The sequence below is a fragment of the Microtus oregoni genome, unplaced genomic scaffold, assembly GCF_018167655.1.
Source record: "Microtus oregoni isolate MIOR12 unplaced genomic scaffold, Mior012 000070F_ref0000104, whole genome shotgun sequence".
In the NCBI taxonomy this organism is placed as follows: Eukaryota; Metazoa; Chordata; class Mammalia; order Rodentia; family Cricetidae; genus Microtus; species Microtus oregoni.
In genome coordinates this window covers 3,472,492-3,497,538 of record NW_024543977.1, presented here as the reverse complement: position 1 = coordinate 3,497,538, position 25,047 = coordinate 3,472,492, and the positions used below count along the sequence as shown (strand labels likewise).

The 25,047-nt window shown below is 42.8% G+C and overlaps 1 protein-coding gene across 1 annotated transcript in view; it reads right to left on the bottom strand.

Annotated features, from left to right (window-relative positions):
• LOC121440743 (amyloid beta precursor protein binding family B member 1 interacting protein) overlaps positions 1-24,841 on the bottom strand; it is a 100,554-nt gene extending 75,713 nt beyond the window's left edge. The window contains exon 1 of the mRNA XM_041641592.1: positions 24,662-24,841. The gene's annotated coding sequence lies outside the window, so the exon portion shown is untranslated. The remainder of the gene's footprint in view (positions 1-24,661) is intronic.
• Between the last annotated feature and the right edge of the window lie 206 nt (positions 24,842-25,047).

The window sequence follows — 25,047 nt, the reverse complement described above, 5'->3', positions numbered from 1 at the left end:
TGCCTGTGTTTTATATTGATGACAAGGAAGAAGGCATCCCTCACACCCTTTGTTGGCTCAGTGATTTAAGATGCATTAGAAACCATCACGTATTTTATTATTTAGAGTACAGGATGACAATGAATTGAGTTATAATGTATGTGCTAGGGATCAGGCTCTTTCTTATCATTGATGTTCCCGTCCTGGGTAACTGCATGACAAAGAGTCTCACTGTATAGTCCTAGCTAACCTGGAGCTCACTGTGTAGATCATGCTGCCTCTAACTCAGAGCATCCCCCTGACTCTCCTCTGCACGCTGAGACCAAAGGCGTGTGCCACCACAATAAGCTGTGTAGTTTTGAAGTTAATACTCACGGGTCTTTTTTTTTTAAGGATGGTGAGTGTTTTTTTTTTTTTTCCCTTACTCTTGCAGAGTCCCAGTCACACTATACTTAGGACAATGACAGCTCACAGTTTTAAACTTGGCTTCTTATTCTTTGACAGTTCTCCCATTAAGAAATTATGTGTAGAGGCATCTCCACCCATTCCCCGGAGTCTGAGCAGGTAACTGACACGTGACAGGATGTGACTGTGACTGTGAAGGTCACCCAGGTGGCTCTTCAGAGCGTTTCCTATCCAGACTTTTTGTCTAGGAGCCTGGAGGTTTTGCTCCTAGAAGCTCAAGTCACCTGGAGGTGCTGTAGTAAGAGTTCCTGCAACTGTTTTAAGTTTTTCCAAAGAGGCCTTTACAGACATCGTGAAGCTGGGACAAGCCAGCCCTGTGTACTTCAGTTCGGAAATCCACAGAATCATTAAAATTATTCATTAAGCAGCTAGTTTATGTCAAAACTCTGTACATAAAATGCCAGTCTTTAGACACCTGAAGATGAACCCTAACACACAGTAATCATAAAAATATTAATCATGTCATAATGTCTTTTTTCTTTGAATTGTTTTTTTGTTGTTATGGTCAGCTGATTTTCATAAAAAATCACTTTACAAAATTTTTTTACAAGATTTCTTTCTCTAAAAGCTTCATGGATTCCAGATAGATTGTGGATGTCATTTATAAATGTAATTATTTCAGAGAACCAAAAATTAAACAAAATTTCTTTAAAAATAAAATGTTAACTTTAAAAATGTCATATGGAGACTCCATCAAGATGTGCAGAAAGTATTAATTTTTATTAATTATAGTTAATTATCATGCCATCACATTATAGAATATATGTCAGAATCCGCTACTGATTTAATTCAATGTCTTCTTTAATAATTATGAGATATTTGTCATGAAAATGTAGAAGTCTGTATCCTTGAATAAGCCAACTAGCTAGCTAGCTTGGGTATGAAGCTCTACAGTAACTTTTTATTGCATAGTAGTTTAATTAACTTGTGCATGAAGTCTAACAGCCGCCAAGATAGAAGCAAATCTATGAAGCAAAGAAGATTATTGGCTTGTCTCCACATGAGTTTCTTCCATAGCCTTGTGAAGGATACTTACATACAGTTTCTTAGAGGGGTATTTAGTAAGGGGCCACTTTTTATTTAATTATATTTTTTCACCACAGTTTTCAATGCAACATTTTTCATTTATATTTTTTTTCTGCTTCAAGGAAAGCCAGGTTAAGCCTAGCTAAAGCCACTGAGAAAATCCAACCAGCTTCCTATAATACCCTAATCCTTCCTTTGAAAGGATGAAGTAACAACTAAAGATCATCAACTATTTGAGTAAAAATAAGATGAGGAGGGAGTCTGAAAACCAGAGGACTGATCCTTGAGTAAACAGGTGAAGACATAGAAGCCAGACTCAAACAATTCTGCCTCCTAACTGAGGAGAGTGAACAGGTGAAGACATAGAAGCCAGACTCAAACAATTCTGCCTCCTAACAGAGAAGCTATGGCAGGCAGTGATGTTGGGACCCAGTTTGCTTCAGGAGTGTGATCCTTGCTAACTTTCCCGCGGTCCAATGGTTGGTTCCACATCTCTGCAAATAAGGGCAACACACAAGTAATGAGAAGAGGAAGAAGAGGAGGAAGAGAAAAGGGAGGAGTAAGAAGGGGAAGAGGAAGAAGGGGAGGAGGAGGAGGAAGAGGAAAAATTGGGAGGGGAATGGGGGCAGGGAATTAGGAAGGGTGGCAAAAGATATCATACGGAATTCTCAAAGAATCTAACTGTGAAATGTTCCAGTGTACCTTACTGAGAGATGGAGCATGCTGTGACAAGAGTGAGCTGTTCTTTAAAAAGCAATCTGAAAATCAAAAGCAGCACAGCGACATTGCTTATGAGCACAATGAATAAAATAAGGGGTCTTGACGAAGGCTCAGCTGGTAGAGTGCTTGCTACCCAAGCATAAGGACCGAATTTCCAGAACCCATGTAAAAGCCGGTGTGGCGGCACTGCAGTGCTGGGGTGGTGGGGAAAGGAGGGTGCCAGGTGGTAACTGGCCCACTAGTCTAGCTGCACAGGCCAATTCCAGGTTCAGTTACCCTGACTCAAAACTGAAAATGGAGAGCCACGGAGGAAGACACCAGAGGTTGGTTTCTGGCTTTCACACACATGTGCATCTGCAAGCACATGTGAACATGAACACACATACATATGTATACTACACACAAACATACATATACACATATACACATACAAGTTATAGAAGCCCCCAAAAGCAGATAGTCATACCACAACAAGCAGAAGGTCATGGCTGTGTATTTCTGGGTGGAGGTCACTGAGTCAGGGTTACAGGGAACTTATCTTACAGGGACTGGAGTTGGAGACAAATGGCTTGTGGATTCCAAGATGGATGCCTCGCACAAAATAGAGCTTTTTTTTTTAGCCATTATAATAATATATACCTCTGATAAATGTAAAGATAGCTGAACAGTATGAGGTGTATTAAAATAATTCACTAAATTAGAATATTAAATGACACTGGAAACAACAGTGCAACCTTTAATTTGAGTTTGTAGGGAAATCAGGAGTTCAAGTGCAATTTTGACTACATATGGAATTTGAAGGCAGTTTGGGCTACATGAGGCCCCTGTCTCAAAACCCCAAACCAAACCAGAGCAGTATAAAATGACTCAATATATGATCACCTTAATGGTAAGTGGACTGGTTGATGGAATAATCAATAGCTATTGCTGATTTTAAGATTTTAGTCTTTGAGCCGGGCGGTGGTGGCGCACGCCTTTAATCCCAGCACTCGGGAGGCAGAGGCAGGCGGATCTTGTGAGTTCGAGACCAGCCTGGTCTACAAGAGCTAGTTCCAGGACAGGCTCCAAAACCACAGAGAAACCCTGTCTCAAAAAAAAACCAAAAAAAAAAAAAAGATTTTAGTCTTAGTAAGGTTGAAATGGTTATTTTTTCCAACTTGATAAAACGTATTTACCAGAAATGAATGGCAACCACCTTTCCCCTGTTTGTGTGTATGCGTGTGCACATGTGTTGCACATGTGAATGTGTGTGTGCCTGTGTGTGTGTTTGTGTGTACTTGTTGATGGAGACTGACCCAGGACTTTATGAATGCTAGTCACTGAGTCCTCTTTCACTAAGCCATATCCTTTGTCCTTTTTTTATTTTGTGATAGGGTGTCACTAAATTACCTAGGCTGGCCTTGAATTTGTTCTGTTGTAGCCCAGGTAAATCTTAAACCGGTGATCCTGTCATCTCAGCTTCCTGAGTAGCTGAATCATAGATCTGCGCAACCAGATCTGACTCAGCCAACCACTATGCGAACTGCAAAGCATCGCCTGTTCCTCTGCCAAGAGTCCCAACGTTATTACTCTTTTCTGCTTTTACTCTGGTGGTCACAGTAACAGTCCAAAAAAGGTCTTATTTTATCAGCTATACATGTTTGGATTTGACAAGCTTTCCTTTTTAGTCAGACACTAAGTATTTTAGATTTTGCAGGCTGGATGGTCTCTGTAGATGTACTTGAGCTTGTGGCTGTAGAAGAGAAGATGCCTTAGGCAGTATGTAAAGAAGGAATAATGACGAGTGCCCATTTTGACAGAAGCAAATTTGACCTCAGGGCCCTAGGGAAAGACCGACTTAGAAGCACATGTCTGTGAAATGACTGTCTGGGTAGAAGAGTCGGAAGAAAGAGTTGAATTAGTAAGGTTACCGACATGAGGCAAATAGAACTACTTCAAAGTATTCTGATAGAGACAGAAATAGATGTTAGAAATGGAAACGACAAAAAGATCAAATTTATAGAAGCAACTAGGCTGTGAAACACAGAAATGAACAATAAGAAGCTCACTAATTCTAGATAAAGAAAAGTATAAAGATATACAATGTAGAAGACTTGAAATAACAGAAAGAACTAATGATAATACGTTTTTAAATTTTTAATCCACACTCTAAATTAGCCTGCAGATTAGCTGGTTTCATCGTAGCATCACCACACGCATGGGTCATTAAACTTTGTTCTCCTCTTTCCTGTGCTGATGGACATCAAGGCCTCCTCTAGCTAGTCCCTGGCTTTTTTGAATAGGGCAGCTATGAATGTGAATGTGTAAGTATCTCTGTGGTGGCTCACAGCCTCGAGTTAATTCCGGGGTGCTAATGCTCGGTCACATGCGAGGTTTAGTTTCAGGTTTTTGTTGTGGGGAGACTGCATACCTGTTTCCATACTGACTGCACAAGTCTAAAAGTCTAGTAGAAGTGAATAAGACTGCCCTTTCCCCTACATCCTTGCCAGCATTCGTGTGTGTGAACTCTTCAGTGTAGTATTAGGACAACTTCAATCTAGAAAACAGACACTTAGACACCCACAGGGTCACTAAAATTAATTAATTAAAGTTGAATTGCACACTTGAACCTTTGGCTGTTTTGACAAGACCTTAGTAAAAATACTTATATTTCACAAAATTGATAATGATGCAACTTAAACTATACTCTGAAGTACGTGTGCTAACAGGTTTGCCCCTTCAAAATACAGTTGCTTTAGCTGTGGTCTGGAGTACGTTGGTGGTAAGCCCTCCCTGGCCTTTGCGTTATGGTGTAGTTATCTCTGTTCTCTGGGGTTTTCAGGGGTGACACTGCTGTCATTCTCATCTAAGGTTCCTTCTCCTGCTGTGCTTTTTAAAAACTTTATTTTTTATTGATTCTTTGTGTCTTTCACAATTTGTCTTGATACCAGTCATTTCCTCTCCCTTTCATGTCTGCCCTCTGCCCTTGCACTTCCCCAAAATAATAAAATAAAATTTAAGAGAAAAAATAAGAAAAAAGGAAAACTCAATCTCATCATGAGGCTGTAGTGTGACACAGTGAGTCATGCATTAACCCTTTTGTCCGCATGTCTTTACTTGCAAGTGTTCAAAGAGTCATTCATCTGGTGAGACCTCTGGTTTCTGCTACACTACCTATGCTGGGCTGTAGCTGATATTTCATTTGTATTTTAATAAATAAAGCTTGCCTGAATGGTTGGTGACTGTTTTTATAGTACCTTATAATATCCTTTCCAGAAACACGTGATTCCCTCGCTGGGACTCCTCTTGGATATGCTGTTGTTGCCCTATGACATGGAGATCTGGCATCTTTGGGTCTGCAGGACCAGCCTCGTCACGTCCTTCCGCAGATCAGAGGTGGGGTGGATGTTGGGATGGGCCAACTCTTACCTCTGGTTCTGGGCCTTGACAGTAGGGCTCGTCAGTTGGCCAGCTTCCTTTGGTCCTTACCAGCAGGGTGAGCTCTCCAGTATTGCCCTGGCTAGTTTATCCCTTGCAGAGAGCAAGGGGCAGGGCCAGTTCTCTGTCACAGCCTCAGGAAGGGCTCTCCCACACCTTACCATCAGGGCCAGCTCTACTGTGTTGCCCAGGTGAGGGCCACTCTCCAAAGTGCTGCAGCTGGTAAGGAGGAGGGACAGCTTTCCCGCTCTTATGACTTGAGGGCGACCTTGCTGCGCTTTTAAGTCCTGCAATGACGCTTCCTATGGCATGCTTGCATTCCCAGGATAGTATCTTAGCAGGGGTTCAGATAAAACATGGCTGCCCACCAGCCTCTTCACCAGCCCACACAGAATTCCCCTGGCTTGCGGTCTAGTGAGATAAGAGTCTGAGGCTATCTTGGGAGCTGAAGAGAAAGCCAGAAAGAGGATATGAGACAGAAGGTCATGCAGGGATGCAGGAAAGCAGAAGAGACAAAAGGAGAAAAGGTTCTGAGAAGACAAACTAACAGGCTGACTCCACAGCTGTGTGTATCTACAAATGTCAGGCAGAGATTCACCAACTGAACTACAGGCCAGAGCCACTTACACATGAGCACACTTTCCCCAGATAATCTCTTCGGTCCTTAAAATAAAATACATAAGCAGACCAGTTATCCTCATTTATCTTGATTCATTGGCCTAAGCATCTTCTACAAGAACTTTTACCTATCCTCGAGAGAGCTAATTTGTCTTATCAATCTTGCCTTCTCTTTATGCTGTCCCCCTCCTTCCCTTCTAGGTTCAGGTCTTCATGGTCATCGTGACAGCCCATCAGCATAACTGTCTCTCTACCTACAGACTCTCCTCCCAAATCAGCAGCTAGAAGTCACGTGTTCTTCCTAGATGTGGTTTAGCTTCAGAAAGCTTTTTAACAAATCTGTAGTCTGAGGAATTTACTCTGAAACTTTTCAATGTGGCCTAATCTTTATGAACTCTTGGATGTCACAGTTCAAACGTCCACGTGGTTCTCTCATAAAATTGACCATTAATAACTATCATAAAAATCATCCCCAGCTCTTTCAGTGGACTGAATCCAGAGTAGAGTTGGCTTCTGAAGCTTTGCGTCCTCTCAGTCTCTCCTTGAATGCAGATGAAAAAAGGAAATTCATCTAGTAAGAGTGTGGGGTGGGAGGATATGTGGAGGGAGTGGGAGGAGGGGAGGGAGTGGGAACTTGGATTGGTATGTATAATGAAAAAAGATAGTTTGTTTTCTTTTTAAAAAATAAATATAAAAAAGAGTGTACAATCCCATGGCTCTTGCACAGTTTTAGGTTGCGCAACTACCGCCACAATCTAATTCTGGAACACTTTCTTCTCCTTTGAAAGACTCTGTCCCCACTCACCCTAGCTCACTCCAGCCCTAAGCAGCCACTGAGCTGCTTTCTCTATACATTTGTGGGTTCTGGACATTTCATACAAATGGAGTCAAACAGTGTTTGCTCTTTTGTATCTGGCTCCTTGAACTGAGTTCACCCAAACTATAATATGGATAAGAATCACATTTCCTTTTCACCAGTTAATGGCTATTTAGGCTGATTCCTGTTTCTCCCCAGCCTCATCAACATCTGCAGCTGTCTCCTGTCTTTTGATTACAGCTATCCTCATGGATGTGAAGTCTCTCATTGCTTTTGATATGCATTTCTCGTAGGATGCTGAATGTATTGGCGTATACTTAAATAGGCATCTCCATATTTTCTTTGGAGAAGTATCAGTTAATGTCCTTTGTTAAGTTTTGAAGTAGATTATCTTTTTATTTTTATATTATAGGAATTCTTTAAATATTCTGGCCAGCGGTCCTTCTTAGAGACGTGACCTGGGTTTTCTTCCATGCTCTATGTGGCTTTTCCGCTTTCTTGAAGACACTGTAGCAGAAACAATATTTAATTTGGTTGGAGACCCAATTATGTATTTTTCTTTTGTTGTTTGTGGTTTTGGTATTTTAAGAAATAATCGCTTCATTTAAGGTCATGAAAATCTAATCACATTTTTTCATTAAGAGTTTAATAGCTCCTTTACTTAGGCAAATGACCCATTTTAAGTTAATTTTGTTTTTGTTTTATTTTTTCAAGACAGGGTTTCTCTGTAAAACAGCCACAACTGTCCTGAAACTAGCTCTTGTAGACCAGGCTAGCCTCAAGGTCACAGAGATACGCCTACCTCTGTCTCCAGAGTTCTGGGATTAAAGGCGTGCACCGCCAATGCCTTGCCTTTATATCATTTTTAATATAAAATGTTAGTCTTAATTTTTTAAATGGATGCTAAGACAAGGTCCCCTTGTCTCTTCTGCCCAGGTTGGCCTAGGAATCACTATGCAATCCAGGCTGAGCCTTTTGACCCTTCTCCATTTCTTTCCCCAATGTAATAGTTTACTGTTCCCTATTCATCAAAAATAGTTATTGAATGATTTGTACAAATATTTGTATTAGTCAGCCATTATCTGTGATCAATGGAAATCATAGGATTAGGTTATGACAGAACTAAAATGCCAGTTCAAGGGAACTTCGGATAGATTTATGATTCAGCCTTAAGGAGCCAGACACAACTAAAGTCAGTTTATACTGAGGCTACCCATAGGAACACCGCTGCTTAACCTGCCCTAATCTCTAATCTCTGCCTTAAACACACATGGATGCGCGCGCGCGCGCGCACACACACACACACACACGAACACACACGAACACAGAGGAGCACACACGTACACACACACATCCACACACAAGATCCCCAAGGTGCACAGGCCCTGAGTTTAACTCCTAGCCCTGAAAACAGGAGCAGCAGCAATAAAACCTCTGAGTTCCCAAACAGCAGAATCTAGAACCAGCAGATCAACAGAAAGTAAAACAAATTCTAGAAGTTATGTATTTCATGTGTTTTATAAAACTTGATATGCAACTTTCCAGCTTTAAATAGGAAATACCAACGCAGGCATTTCTTTCGGATAACATGCTATAGTACTTAAGTAGAAGACTAACATTTCCACTTCAGTTAGCTAAGCAATAGACTGGTTTTCTCCGCCTCATTCGCCTGTTAGTAAAACTTTCTACCATCCTGCAGAGCTGACCTCATTGTCTCCGCAGACTCCTGGGCAGCACGAATGAAACCCTACAGCAGAGATGCCAGCCCCAAATGAAATTTTCTCTCGTGGTTTTATCATGTGATATCAAATTGTGGCTACATTGTTTGGTTCTCAAAAGTCAGCATTCACCAGGGACGACTGTACCTTGAGGCCTTCCTCTGGGGTGAGGGAGTCTGTCCTGCAGTCTACCCCAAGGCTGGCTCAGTAGGATACCTGAACAGTGAATGTCAGAAGGAGGCAAGCATCCGCTCACTCAAATGCGCACCAGTCTAGAAAGGCAGACTGGTGGTGAAGGACTAAGGCATGGAGGGACTAGAGCTTCTGGTCCAGGCACAAACTCACCTCTCCTCCGCGGGCTAGAGAAGATGCTCATCCCCAGAACACTGTTTAGTAGTCACCCCCATGTTCTTCCTCCCACTAGACCTCCGCTTACAGGGAAGTGTCCAAGGATGCACCTTCTAAGATCCACACCTGACCCACTCAGGTGGATACGTGAGATGGTGGCTAGCAGATCCCTGTTCGTACTTCTGACATTTTAATTGATAAAATTAGGCACAGTTATAGCAAGAATGATAGATAATACTAAAATAGAACAATTATAAACTATACTATAAGGAAAGTACCAGCATTATTGCTCTTGTACTTAGGAGCCATTATCAAATAGAGGCCACCTGAACACATGATTCTGATAAGGAAAACTTTTGATCTGATAACCTAGACACTAGCTCAGTGACTAGCGGGTGGGTAGTACACATAGTGTGAACACCCTGGACAAAGAGATGATGGCATGCTGGCGGGACAGTGGGAGACGTCACCATCTTACTCAGTACTGTGAGAAATTCAGCATTTTAAATTATTTTTGAAAATTTCTATCTAATATTTCCAGATCACAGTTACCTATAGGTATCTAAAACTGTTGAAAGTAAAAATGGTGTAATTTATTTGTTTTTCCCTTAATACACCATTTGTCTTTTAAATGTATTTTCATTCATTCTTTGAGAATTTCATATGTGCATATAATGTATTTTGATCATATTCATCCCTATCTCTCCATTCCCTCCCAACTTCTCTCTCTCTCTCTCTCTCAGTTTCTGGCTCTCTCTTCCTCTCCTTCAATAATCCCCTGAGCCCCATTTGTGCTGCTCACATGGCCCCTTAGGTCAACCACGCTCTACCGAATGTTCCCACATGTGTAAGCAATCATTCACGTCACCTCTGCAGTGTTTTTTTCCCCCGCAGTTTTTCCATTCATTTAAGTCTTACATTTTGCATAAGCCAAGGTCAAGATCTTCGTCTACCTTCCAACAGTCTGCCCTTGGCTACAGTCCTGCAGCAGCAGTTTGCTTAGCACCTCAATTAGGTTCTCTCTCTTCAATTTTTAAAAATATTTGTTTTTATTTCTATGAGTATATGTGAGCCTGTGTGGATCCACATACATGTGCAAGTGTACGTGCGTGTGTGTGTGTGCGTGTGTGTGTGTATGTGAGTGTGTGTATATGTGTGTGTATGTGTGTGTGGGGTGTGTGTGTGTGTATGTGTGGGGTGTGTGTGTGGGGGTGTGTGTGTGTGGGGGTGTATGTGTGTGTGTGGGGTGTGTGTGTGTATGTGTGTGTGTGGTTGTGTGTGTGGGTGTGGGTGTGTGTGTATGTGGGTGTGTATGTGGGTTTGTGTGCAGGAGGCGGGAGAGACCAGAAAAGGACAATGGATTCTTGCAACAAGAGTTACAGGTGGTTGTGAGCCACTATGTGGGTGCTGGAAAGAGGAGCCAGGTCCTCTACAAGAGCAGTAAGTGCTCTTAAGGGATGAGTCATCTCTGTAGCTTCTCCAACATGTCCTTTATTATGTATGATACATGAACAAATTTCGCACCTCTCTTCCATTGATACTAGACATAGCACTACCAATGGCACTTAATGCTCAAAATATGCTTGTATTACTGTGTGCCTGCCCCTGTTAGCAGTGGTAGAAAGCATACACAGAGAACAATTATTCCGCTCAGACAAACCTGAAAGGAAAAGTATTGGCTCAGGACTCCCGAGGCCAAGTTCTCAGCACAAAGGAGATTTATTTGCCCCAGAGGGACAGAGGAAGGAAATAAGAGAAAACACAGGAGATAGAGGGCTGTGGAGAAGGGGAAGGGAACAAGGAAAAGGGGACAGGGGTATTTGTCCCAAGGGGACAAACAACTGCCTCTGTATAGAGAAGCGACAGATATGACCCATAGGAAAATGACTGTTTCTGAAGGTACAAGGGGAACCCCCATGTTAAGATGAGGTGTTTAAATTTAATTGGGCATGGTATTTAGGTGAGCCAAAGGGGACTTGATTGCTGGACTTTAGTACTTTGATGATTAAACTTTGATAGTCAGCCTCAAGAGGAGGAAGTGACCAAATAAGGTAAAAGACCTTGGGGCTAGCTTTAGGAATCAGTCTAATGTTTTTTAGCAAGGAAGGGGAAATGGGAAAGAAGAGCAAAGCCTGCCAGAGCAATGTTTGCCAGACCTGGGCTTCAAAACCTACAGCATGGCTCTTAATTTCCAGAACCATCCTAGACGGTAATAACATAATTCCAGTCCTTCAGATTTTCAGATAAATTTACCTGAAAGAGGTCACAAGGGAAACGTGGATCTTGCCTTTTCCCTAGCTTGTCTATGCCCTAACTTGTCTATGCCCTAGCTTGCCTGTGCCCTAGCTTGCCTATGCCCTAGCTTGCCTGTGCCCTAGCTTGCCTGTGCCCTAGCTTGGCTATGCCCTAGCTTGCCTGTGCCCTAGCTTGCCTGTGCCCTAGCTTGGCTATGCCCTAGCTTGGTTATGCCCTATCTTGTCTATGCCCTAGCTTGCCTGTGCCCTAGCTTGTCTATGCCCTAGCTTGTCTATGCCCTATCTTGTCTATGCCCTAGCTTGCCTGTGCCCTAGCTTGCCTGTACCCTAGCTTGGCTATGCCCTAGCTTGCCTGTGCCCTAGCTTGGCTCTACAGTTCATGTTCTCAGTCGCTGTCCACTGCCTCCCAAATCATGGACTGTGAGCACCAAGAACAGGAAGTCAGTGCTTGCCTTGCTCCGACCTCTGAAACCTTACCCATCTGTCCAGGGCAAATATTATCGACAGTATGTCCACTTTTTATACCACTCTGTGAGTTCAGGCAGCGTCTCGTGTCTTCATCTAAGCATTTGCCATTTACCTTGCACTTAGTCAATTCACCTACTGGCTGGATGACCCCAAACAAACTTCTCTGCTGGTTTAGCTTCCTTATGTGTAATACGACAATGAAAACAGGGATATTTTAGCTAACAGTACTTTAGGATTTTGTCTATTTAAAGTAAGGGATGAACAGTCATCATTTATTTTTCTACAAGAATATATTTGGTATAATCAAAGAAACATCTTTAAATACTGGTTATTTTTTAAATTACATTTTTATTTATTTTGTGTGCATGTGTAGAGGTCAGAGGAAAATTTTAGGAGTCAGTTTTCTCCTTCTATTATGTGAGTTCCAGGATCAAATTAAGGGCTGTCAGGTTTAGAGGCAGGTACGTTTACCCACCGAGCTTCCTTACCAACTTCATTGTGCTGTTTTGTTTTGAAGTTTCTGCAATAGAAACATACCATTGATGTATCTGACTCCCTGTGGGAACTTGTGTGTGTCACAAATTCTTCACTTTCTGAATAGCCCTGACTTCATGTGCTGGGGAAGAATGCTCTTGTACACTGTAAAGATTTTGTCACTCATACTGGTTTAATAGAATGCTGATTGACCAGTAGCCAAACAGGAAGTATAGGCAGGGTGACCAAATGAGGAGAATTCTGGGAAGAGGAAAGGAAGAGATGCAGTCACCAGCCAGATACAGAGGAAGCATGATGAGAATGCCACATTGAGAAAAGGTACCAAGCCACATGGCCAAACATAGACAAGAATTATGAGTTAACTGAAGTTGTAAGAGCTAGCTAATAATGAACCTAAGCTAACAGGCCAAATAGTTTATAATTAATAAAAGCCTCTGTACGTTTTTTTGGGACCGAATGGCTATGGGGCTGTCAAAGTGTAAGAGCTGCGAATTACGTTCAGTTTAATTCAGTCTGAGCCTTTCATTCCATAGTCAGAAATCCAGTCAGGAAGACGAATGGCAGCATTTTCACTACGTGTTTACCCCATAGGTCTTGAAAGGGGATTTAAAGATACATAACAAGAGAACAGAAAATAGAACAGGGTTTAAGCAGTAGCTGAACTTAGCCACCACAGATGTAGTTATGAGTATCAAAGTGGCAAAAGTGGGAGAAAATGGTTACACAACCAAACAAGCCTTTAGGATATATCAGATCAATTATTTTAAGAAAATCACTGATTTCCCATTGTTGGTAGAGAACAATGCTTCAATGCACTAACTTCTAAGAAGGCGAGCATCTGGCTCACAGTCTGGTTTCTTTCCTTTGTGCCTTCCGAAGTAGTTTAACATTGCAAGTGGAAAAGATCATTTCAAACAAACCCCATTCTCAAACGAACTCCTTCCTTTAGAAATGGTTGCCCTGTGATCCACTTTGCCTCCTGATGGCCTCGTCCAGGTTGCCAACATTCTTCACACATCTCTGTCTTAGGAAAACTTTGCATCTTTGGTGACCGTCCTTGTCAGCTGGCTCACTATTTGAAGATCTTACCAAGCTTGGAAAAATATTTGCTGAAAAATGTGTTTGCAGTGAAATCAGCTGGAGTCAAACTGGAAACTTCCTGCTGTTAATGAGCATGCCCAGTGCTGGAAGGTGCCAGCACCCAACACAGTGCTAAGTGTGTTGAGTACTCAGCCTTAAAATGGACCATCTACATCACTCCCTCTCAGGCCCAGGGAGAGGGGGACAGACTGTGATATCCAGAGGATGGGGAAGAGCACTGTAACTTGTCATGGCTATGACATGCCTTTGCATCATGAACACACGGAAGGTCTGACCACTTGCAGAAGACATGAAAGCAGGGGCAGCTATCTGGGAAGAAGGAGGCCTGCAGGCATGGGGGTGAATAAGAGAGAGTGACGAGGGAATAGAATCATGATACAGATTATCCAGAAACTGCCCCAAATCAAAAACTAATAAAAAACTATTTAACATATACAGACTCTTTCACCCTCCCCTCCTCTACAACTCCCTCTCTTTGGTTTGAGACTGGGTCTTGCTATTATATAGTTTAGGTTAGTTTTCAAGTCTCCATCCTCCTGCCTCAGCTTCTGAGAACAGAGATTACACTTGTGTACCACTGTACCCTGCTAATACAGACTTCTTTTTTGTTATTACTCCCTAAATAATACACCGTGACAGCCATTTCTATAACATTTGTGCTGTAGCAGAGATGTTAGGTGACCTAGAGATGATTCAAAATACATGTGAAACTTGTCTGTGCAACTACTACACCATTCTATACAGGGGACCTGGACAGCCGTGGCTTTTGGTGTTCAACGGCACCTGAAACCCCATGGACAATGAAAGATGGCTATACTAGTGTTCACTGCCCTTGCACAGTGGAAGACAATGAAAGATGGCTATACTAGTGTTCACTGCCCTTGCACAGTGGCGTTGCTACGCAGGAGAGTGAAACAAAAGAACAGACATGTTGTGTGTGCTTGGCTTCTACCTGACGTCCTTTGGCTGAAAGACACGTTTCATGGCTGGCAGGAATCTGAATAATACAAGTTTATTTCAAATATGAACACATATGTGGGAGATACTCGATTTATCTTAAGGAAACTTCTAGGGGAACTTTATTCTCATTTTGTTTTGTTCTGAAGATTTCAAACAAGTCAGACGCTAGTCCGGGTACTTCTGCTGAATTTTTAACACTCTGCTCGGTCTGATTCTAAACAGATCTAAGCCCGTCTTTACCTGACTTTGATCACTGTTTCTTCTCCTTACTCTGCCGGCACCATTTCCAACAAGATGTTGTCACTTTTATGGCACTTGAGTGAATTCGGATGAGGATATTTAACAACCAGTGTGGAACCAGGGTGGCATATCCTTCAAGGGCCCAGTTCAGCGCTTTCTTTCCTCCAGCTGGGTTCTACTTCCTAAAGGTGCCACAGGTCTCAAGACAACACCACAGGTGTGGGGTGAGGGGTAGCTAAGCATTCAAAATAGGAACCTGGAGGGGGACACTTCAGATTCAAATGCTAACAGTTTAAGAGTCAAGGACTCTTTATTTTTTATTAGTATCTTCTTTCAAAACAACCAGTAGAAACAGATTATCAGTTTCCCTCCCCTCTCCCCACATCTACACTCACACTCTCAAGTCCACACAATACCATCACATTTCATATCTCTATCTATCTATCTATCTATCTATCTATCTATCTATCTATCTATCTATCTATATTCTCACTTTCTGATGGGACCAAGCATTTGTACAAACAGTTTCTAGGACAGAGACTCCATTATTTGAACAGGAGAGGAACACACTGTCTTCTCTCTAAAGTTTTTCAAGCTCTTCTCCAGGGGTCTCTAGCTCTGTACCCCAAATATGACTCTGGTCTCTCCTGAGAGGGGGGTTTGTTTTTGGGGTGGAGACGCACTGCAAGGAGATGCTGCTGATGACAACATGTTGTGCTTGTGAACCTGTAGGTGAACCAAAATAAGAACAAAATGAAAGCCGACAAGCAGCGTTGCCCAGGGCAACAGATCACATTTGGCCGGATGTGGGTTTTAAGCCGCATGCTCTGCTGTTAATTTCTAGTTATTTTTCTGTACCTGTCACTTGTAGGCAGAACACGTAAAATATAAGTTATGGAGGAAAAGGGTGGGGAGGAAGCATGAAAAGGAAATAAATCTGAGGTTGGCTTTGCTGCTACAGTGTTAACACTTGGGATTTAAAACCGGGAACACCTTTAATCTCAGCACTTGGAGGCAGAGGCAGGCAGATCTGAGTTTGAGGCCAACGTGGTCTACAGAATTAGTTCCGGGACAGCCAAGGGTACATAGAGAAACCCTGTCTTGAAAACAAACAACCAAACAAACAAAATACAAACAACAACAAAACCTTTGGGTTTTAACTATGAACTCAAATCAGATGTTAGAGACAGATGATAGCACATACTCTTCCCTTCCCTTTGCATTGACTGACTTCAGAATTCACCCAACACCCTCCATTCACCTGCATGTACGCCAAGCTGCCCTGTCCAACCCACAGACACCAGCCCCAGCTACTCAGCACTAGAACTGTCTATGGCTAAGCTCAAATATGCTGTACACACAAACCCAATGGATCTGGGGAACTTTGAAAAAAATCACAGTTAATAATTTTGCTCTTGCTTAAATTTGCTATACTTTTAAATAATTAACACCCACTAGATGATATTTTTAGAGTTTTCATCAAATATGTGTTAGAATTAATGCACAATTATGTTTGGTAATGTTTTTGTGTAGCCTCTAGGGGATTCAAAGCTCCATGTGTGGAGCGTGCTGTATTTTTGGCGAGTTCTGACCTGGAGTGTTCAGGATTACCTAGCCTTTGACTCAAGTATGGCTGGAGACAGACAGCACATCACATGAATACAGTCTGAACATTACTCACTGCTGTGCCATTTCCTTTCCCACTGCATTCTGCTCCAGCTCTGTTACACTGTGTCATGTGTCTGGTGTCTGAGGCAGCCTCCTTCCGCCCGGCCGCCATGGACATACCTTCTCCTTCAAAACACACCTAGGCCACCAACACATACTGCCTCCTCCCGCACTATTGTCTTTACTGCATGAGTTTTGCAACTAGCAGTGCACATTATGCATTATCATGTGTTTATTTGTGGGCCATATTTTCACACTGGGCTGGAAACTTTTGGGCATAAGGGATCATATTTTATATCTTTCCCACTGGCACCTGGTTGACCCTCAGTAGGTAAAAACAGTTCAAATAAAGCCAGAATGTGGTGTCACAAGCCTTTAATCCCAGCACTTGGGAGGCAAAAACAGGCAGAGATCCCTATGAGTTCGAGGCCAGTCTGGTCTATAGAGCAAGTTCCAAAGCTATACGGAGAAACCCTGTCTCAAAATCCCACACGCCCAAAAGAAAGAAAAGAAAAAGAAATGGGGAGAAAATCAAAGTTCCAACTATATTGCATTGAGAAAAATTTCTTCTAAAACATATACAAGCCCTAACTCGATAAACTGACTTCAAGGATATGAGCTCTTGGGATTTCCACCTCTGTGTCCAGTCATCATTGCGCTACGCTCCCTTTCCTAACACGGCCCACACAGCTTCATCTCTGCTTATTGTTCGCATAGGGGAAATGTAAGCCCCCAAATTCTAAACACACGAAGAATGAGTCTTGGAGTTGCCGACTCCCTCCATTCAGTTAGAGAACTAAATCAGAAGGAGAGCAAGAAAAGATGGGGCTATGGTGATAAAGATGGTCCAGTCCTTCCCTGAAGACGTCTCTAGCCTAAGATGAAAACAACACCGCAAGCTTAGCGGGTTCCTTGACTTCACCAGCTGTGGATGCCAAGAGTGGAGATAAAGGGTCTGTTAACAGCACGGATACAGTAGTTGTAGAGAAACTCATCAGAAAAGTAGTTGCAAAAATATGTGGCATAACTAGGAAAATATTTCTTGGGATCTCTTTCATCCTGTCCCATCTACACAATTTGTCCTTTTGAGATGACAGTCTAAGAGTCAAAGACTACAGTTTGCTGTGGAGACCAGAGGGAGCCCTGAGGGGTCGAGACCCCCAGGCTGAGAACCCTGGTCTATGTCAATGTGGTCAATGACATTGATGGACATTCCACCAGTCCTACCACGTCCTAGGCACACACCGTGATACCTGTTACCAGCCAAGTAAAGTGTCGGCCGTCTCAGGCTCCATTAGCAAAGTTGCTTCCCAACTCCAGCCTTTCAAGCATCTCACCTTTATCCCTGATATGTTTAGTTGCTTCTAGGGAATCCTTGGTTTGAAATCTAACTACTTGGTGAGACTTCATCGTTTTATTCCAAATCTGGCTTTAGATTTTGCAAACAGAAACTCTTTTACCTCTGGGCACCAAAAGCTCTGTGTTGGGGAAAGTCCTCACCCTACCCCCCTGGGACCGGGTTTCTGTGCAGCAGGTGTAGAAGTCTGTGTCACTGACTAACGATGTGTGTGTATACAGGGTTCCTCGGGTCAATTCCTTTCTTTCACACTTGGTAAAGACAATTTAAATTGTCCTGCTTGTCCCAGAAGTGGAACAGTGCTGATTATCTGACTGAGTTCTTAAATTGGCAAGATTAGGATGGTTTGAGTCTTCGGGAACCCCAAAGGTTCTTATGTCCCATTTCTTAAACAACACAATCGTGTATAAATTTCAGAGACTCTACCTTCTATTTTTAATTTGTAAAATGGGAATAATAAACAGTATTATTCATGCTTTATTAGCCCTGTATAGGGCAAGCAGGTGTATCGTGGTGACCACTTGGTACTTCATACTCATCCCCTAAATGGAACTTCAGTCACCTCTTTGCTAACTTCCCGCCACAGCTGGCGGCAATCTCACATTCCAGATGTTTAGGATAAAATGTCCAAGAACATCCTTGGGGCCTACTTCTCTTATACCTCATATCTACAGGCAGGAATGACGAGCAGGTTCAGAGGTGTTGACTGTATCTCCTGTCTCTACTAGGAGAGGGCACTGGGATTCAGAGAGGTAAAGACCTGCTAGGATGCTGCCAAGTTCTGTTCTGAGGAATGGAAAGTCACTGCTTGATAGGGAAGAAAGGAGCAAAGGGAGGCATCTTAGGGGAGGGTCTGTTGTGGGGGGTGGGCAGGTGGATCATGGGTATCCCTTTCATTAAGTTCAAAGGACTGGCTATTCATGGAAGTTTGTTTTGTTTTGTTGTGTTTTTGTTTTGTTTTGTAAGCCTCTCTAAATTGAGCAATGCCAGGGGCAGGAGCTTAGCCCAACCCCATTTTAATTCTAGAGTGAGTTTTACGAGATTTTTTTTTTTATAGTGAGGTTTATCCTTTCAACCTTGACAGAGGACTGGGGTGACAGGGAATGCGAAGTGTATAAGGGACTTTTAAGTAATTTGCAACATTTTGGGAGACAGAGGATTTGAATTCTGGGTTGTTATCTGATAGTAGTGAGGATGGCAGCCAAATCAGGGACTAATCCCTGCAGTGAGTGTGTGAGCACCTTTGTTGTAGTTCCTTCGACCCATCCAGAGAAGGCATCGACGACAGCTGAGACACACCTGTATATAGACGTCATGGGAGAAGTCTATCTGCCAGGCCATAGCTGTCAGGAGGCCTGGAGTTTGGTGAGAAGGAAACTGAGGAGGTTTGATGTTGGGGCACTTTTTTTTTTTTTTATTTAAGGAGCTGCCCATCTCAGGGATGAAGGAGAACACGACTGTGTAGGGAGGAAATTCGAGTTTGATTAGATAGTTGAATTAAGGGGTGCATTGTGATAGAACCTGGGTGACAGGGCAGGAATTGGGGTGATGGTATGCAAAAGGGAGTGAGGGGGTGGATGAAGGTCTGGTGTGTAAGAGCTATTTTGGGGCTAATTTATCAGCATTTTTTTGTTGAGATGGGGGGGAAAGTCACTTTTAGTCTTTTTGATGGATTACTGTTGTGTTGAAAGAAGAAAGGACAGCATCTAGCACCATCCAGCACCCTGGACAAGGGGCACATTAATTATTGGAGTCCCGTTTTGAGTGAGGAAGCCTTTTCCCTTCCAAATTAGAATACATAAATGAATTCTGTTCTATGCATATTTTGAGTCTAAATATACATTAACAGAAAGATATTTAGCCGGTGTTAGGGCTTGTGTAAGGGCAGTGGGTTTGGCTTGCTGGGAATGGCTCCTTGGGCTAGAGGTTTGGCTTTGACAAGGGTGTATGTTGTGGGAGTTAGAGGCTTGAGGAGGGAGCAAAGAGGCTCCTCTTAAGAGCCCTTCGTACTCTCGTAAAGGAGTTGAGCAGTGAGGGAGAGGTTGGGGATCCACATTCAAAACAAGCTGAAAAGACCTAACAGGCATTAGAGCAGTCTCTTGGTGGGCTGGCATGGACTACTTTAAAGGGACCATTTTCTGTCAATGAAGCTGGAGTCATCTGAGAGGAGCCTCTATTGAGAAAATACCTCCACAAGATCAGGCTGTAGGAGGAAAGCCTGGAGGGCATATTGTTATCAGTGATTGATGGGGGAGGGCCCAGCGCATTATTTTTGGCTACCCCTAGACGGTGGTCCTGGGTTCTATAAGAAAACAGGCTGAGCAAGCCACGAGGAGCAAGTCAATAAGCAACACCCCCCCCCAAGGCCTCTGTGTCATTTCCTGCCTTCAGGTTCCTGCCCTGTTTGTGTTCCTGTTCTGACTTCCTTTGATGACGGACAGTGATTTGGAAGCATAAGTCAAACAGACCCTTTTCTCCCCAATCTGCTTTAATCCTGGTGTTTCCTGACAGCAATAGTAACCCTGTCTAGGAGACATGTTCAGGGGAATTGATAGGGCCTGGTGTGAGATGGAAAGTCCTAGATGAGCTGGACCTTAATCTTTGGAGACATGATACCCCAAGTAATAAGGTATTGAAGAGAGCACACACACCATTATAAATATAATATACATTATACAATATACATAAGTGTATATATCATTGTATAATATAGGTATACATGAATATACAGTCCTCTTTTGTATACATGAAAATTTTCATAATAAAAATTATGGGAAAATACCCAATCACGGCTCACTTTTTACAACGTCACCTTTAATTTTTCTCTAGCCTAACAGGATGTTGTTACTTGGACAACAATCTTCCAGCCCCTGTGTGGGAACATAATGCCACTGGAATTAAGCGCTTAGCTCTCGCCTAGCACACAGGCATATCTCTGATGAGTCTGTGATATAAGAACAAATCAGAAAGATGTCCACTAGAGTTAGAGAAAGGATTAGATTTACTACTTTGTTGATTTAATCAAGTCAGAAGGCCAGCAGAGAAATTTGAGTATAATAAAGATAAGAAGGAAATCACGATTAGGCCTTTTCAAAAGATAAAGGAAATAACTTTAAAACTGAGGGTGATATCTCTCTTGTCTTCCTCTATAACAAAGCAAGTGTGTCGTTGTATGTTTGTTCTGCTTGGTTGTCTTTCATCATCCTCCTGCCTCGCTCTGGTCTGCTGTCAGGACCTGCTATGTGGTCACACAGACACAGCTTCAGTCACATGGAAAATTATCACTGTCTGGTTTTCTCCCCAGTTTGAGGCTACAAGCGCACTGAAGATTGGCTCCATCTTTTCCCTCATCTGAGCCCTGGCTCTTGACTGAGGGTGGTGTTATCAAGCTTGCCCAGGTCAGTACCAGCTCTGTCTGCATGTTTCTCTCTATGCACACTGTTTAAACTCTCTGCTCTTTCATTTGTCAGTGACACAGTGGAGTAGCAGCGGTACCAGTCTAGACGAAGATGGATCAATTGAGTCATAATTCAGCCATCTCAGTGTCTGGTACACCACACATGCCAAGCATCCTTAACTCTGAAAACCTCAAATCCCAGATCTTCCAAAATCTGAAACATTTCAGAGCACCAGCATGAAGCTACAAACTGAAAATTCAACACCTGACCACACGTGATAGTTCAGAGTCAAAATACAGGCACGGGAGACTGGAGAGATCACTCAGCAGTAAGTTAAGAACACTGACTGTTCTTCCAGAAGAACAGCACCCACACGGCAGCTCACAAGTGTCTGTAACTCCAGTTCCAGGGTATCCGAGACCCTCATACAGATATACGTATGAAGGCAAAACACAAATGCACATAAATAAAAAAATAAAAAAGGTTAAGAAAATATACAGGCATAGAACCAAGTTTATTTAGCCTTCCCAAGGAGGGGCAATACCCATCATCACTGTTAGCTGAAATATATAAACTCTTTCATGCACAAAATTATTTGCATAAGGTACCATCTGTCTATGTGTATAAAGTGTGTATGAAACAAATGAATTCCATGTTCATAATCGATCCTCATGATATCACATGTATATGCAAACATTCTATCCCTCGTCCTCCAATATTCAAAACATGAAACTCCTGGTCTCAAGAACTTGGATAATGAAACAATAAGCTCAATCAGAAGCAATAAGTATTATATACTACCGCCACATGGTGATCAAGAAGAAACCCAGGCTGACAGAGAAAGAAGGAAATGAGTCTCATAATATAGTTCTCAGTGACCCAGCTTCATAGTCAATGCTCAGGAAATGTGTGGAAACTGTCCTGAGTTGTAGCTGCATTGTCTGTACTGAGAAGTTTGATGGCCTGGTGTGGTATTTTATCTCCCCTCCTGCCTTAGAATTGGGACCAATTAGCACACTGGGTTTGGGGGCTTGAAACATTTTGCTGGTACCCCTGAGAAGTGGAATTGACTTAGCTGGCATGTTTTGAACCTGAACTATGGTGACAGAATTTGGCCCTGAAGTGGGCATACAGTGGTGAGCTCTAGTCTCTGATCCCCCACTGTCCTCAGGCCCTTGCCCATGAAGGACAATACAGGTTCTTGAACTGGTGGAGGTGGCCTTGTGTCTTCATGCTGCTCTTCTCTCTTTCCTAGAGAAATGTATCAAACTGAAACATTCAGTCCCAAAGTCAGATACATAAAGTTGCCTCTGAAAGCCATGCTTCCTGATAATTAAAACTATACTTGAGCATATAAACATCACTAGACAACCAATTTCCCCACCAAATACCTTAAAATCTTAAAATTTATGTTTATTTTATATCTGCAGCCATATAATGCCTGAACTTTAACAGATTTGTCATTTGGGATGAGATAATTGACTTAAAAAAACATATATTTTCATACTGAAAATATCAATCATGCTAATAATAAACATTGTTCCATCTCAGGGCTTCACCTAACCCTATGGGATATGTCACAGTTTAAACACAGACCTACCAAGAGATTTATTCAGCATCTCCGGGGGTGGGGGGGTAGAAAAGGCACCCAGCTACTTAGAGAAAATTATACATTTTTTCTCATATGTAGAATTATACAACAACAACATGTATAAAATTACCTTTAGGTTATGTGTATAATGAAACCATGTCTTATTTTTTTAAATTATTTTATTTCGAAAGTTCCTAAGATCACTCATGAGGCCCTGTAATATTATGGTGTGATAGATTAAAAAAGCAAAAAAAAAAAAAAAACCAAAAAAAACACCCTATAGAGTCATTAAAAGGATTACTTATCAAAATAGATAAAATGAAATTCAAGAGGACTAGAAAAAAACAGAAATAAAGGAAAATAACAATGCTCTTTGAGAAATCAAAGTAGCTTAACACAAACATTCATGGCCATGAACTTTAGAAATTGCTCACCATGTAATTTTGAAATATGTAGAGCTTTTCATCTATATGCAACATAGAGTGAAACCAAGTGGAGAACTAACTAGTATCCGTTCTCAGAAAACAGCAGTTCAGAGAACACATGCCGGGTGGATACAGAGCCCAGCAAGTATTGTGTGTGATCCAGTACACATTCCAAAGTTACACTTTTTCAACAGCAGTAACTTGGAACTTTCGAAATGCAGCAGAACGCAATGTTGGCAAACTTCCTCAGAGACAAGAAACTGCTGTGCTTCTCAGAAAGAAAACCCACCAAAGTGTTTATCCTTCAATTCTACTCTGTTAGCATACTCCTCTTCCCTTGGGGACCGGACACAGGGCTGCAGGCAGCGTGGGCTGCACAGCCCAGCTGCAACCCCAGCCCTTTCACAGGCACAGTTAAGGCTCCATTCTAACATAGTATAACCTCATTTACTACTCGAGTTCCAGTTTAAGTAATGTAATTTAATTAAGTTCATCCTTGTCTAGTTATAGTATCCGATGTGCAGTAACAACCTGAGTCTCCCAAGTATCTGTAAGAACGTACAAATTAAGAAGGGATAGTTTGAAGATGACATTGCATTTTGGCAGCTCTTTGAGCAGACAGGAAACACCACCTGGAGGGACACTGCAGAGGACTCTCCCTATCTCCTGCTATCTTGCTAGCCAGCATTCCTCTCAAGGCTCATGAGCCTGTGCTTTAGTGAGGCCCACAAGGCACAACTCCCGGTTTAGTCTGAAGCCCAAAGTTTCCTTTCTGAAGTTTCGTGTTTTTGAGTCCCAGATTTCTGAAACAAGCAGCGCCTTCCTTGTTTTTGTTCACACCACACTTCTCTTGTATGGAGGATCCACCCACTGCTTCTCGGCATTCCTTTCCTCTCTGACTTCGCATCTCTATCTCAAAACCTTTGGACGGAGATGCAGAGTGGCTCTTCAGCACGGGGTGAAATACACTCCCCGAGGGAAAAAGAAGTCTTAGTGGGCGCCTGTAACCGGGTTCTTGGGGATACAAGGACATTCTATCTTTCATGATTTACTGTATTTTCTACACCTTGACTCCAAACTAAATTAGGAAATCCGTGCCTGGTATTCAAACTCATCCTCACCACATTTTACAGAGAAAAGACTATTTAGGATTTAAAGATTATGTTCAAAAAAAGCAGAACCACAGATTCCCAAAGTTGTAAATGAAGGGAACGCTTTGAGGTATGTATTCGCCAATTCTCAAAAGTCTCAGACTAGCAATTAACGGTGCGGTGGCTTAAAATGTTCCCGGGGGTGTCTTGTCTCAGGCTGCTAGTTCAGCTCACGGGTCCCAGGCCTGAGACAGGTAGCATTTCCTAAGCAGGAAATCCGTTACATCGGGGAAAAAAATGAACAGGGGCAAGAGAGGAGAGAACTCTAGACCCAGCACAGGTCAAGTGCAAGGGCTGCGCACTGGACTTGGAGGTGCGCCAAGGAGCCCGGGTTCACGTGGCCAGTGCGAGGACCTGTGTCGCGCGGGTCCGCTCCCATTGGACACGCGGCGTGGCCGACCGAATGCCCGGAGCTGCGGAGCGCGTGGCTGGTGTGCTGCTTACCTTGAAGGCTGATGGAGCTGCACCGAGAAGTGCCGAGCTGCACTGCGATTCACCGGGTGGCGCCGAGATGCGCGGGGCTGCTCTGAAGTGCAACCGGCTGAGCTGAGCAGAGAGGCGCACGCTTGTCTTCTCTAGGCTGGGACCGCCTGGAGGCCAGGACGCGGGCTCGAGGAGGAAGTGCAATAAGTTCTCCCCTCCTGCGCAGACTCCTGGCTCTGCACCAAAGTTCTTGCAGAGCCTTGAAAGCAGACTCAAAGCTCCGCCTCTGGAACTCCGCAAGTTTGGCAAGTTTGGACCGCTTTTTCGAGTCCCCCACTTTGAAAAAAAACACTTCCCTCCCTGAGGTTAAGAGAAAGCTGCTCCTTTTCTCACCCATGTGGGTTTTT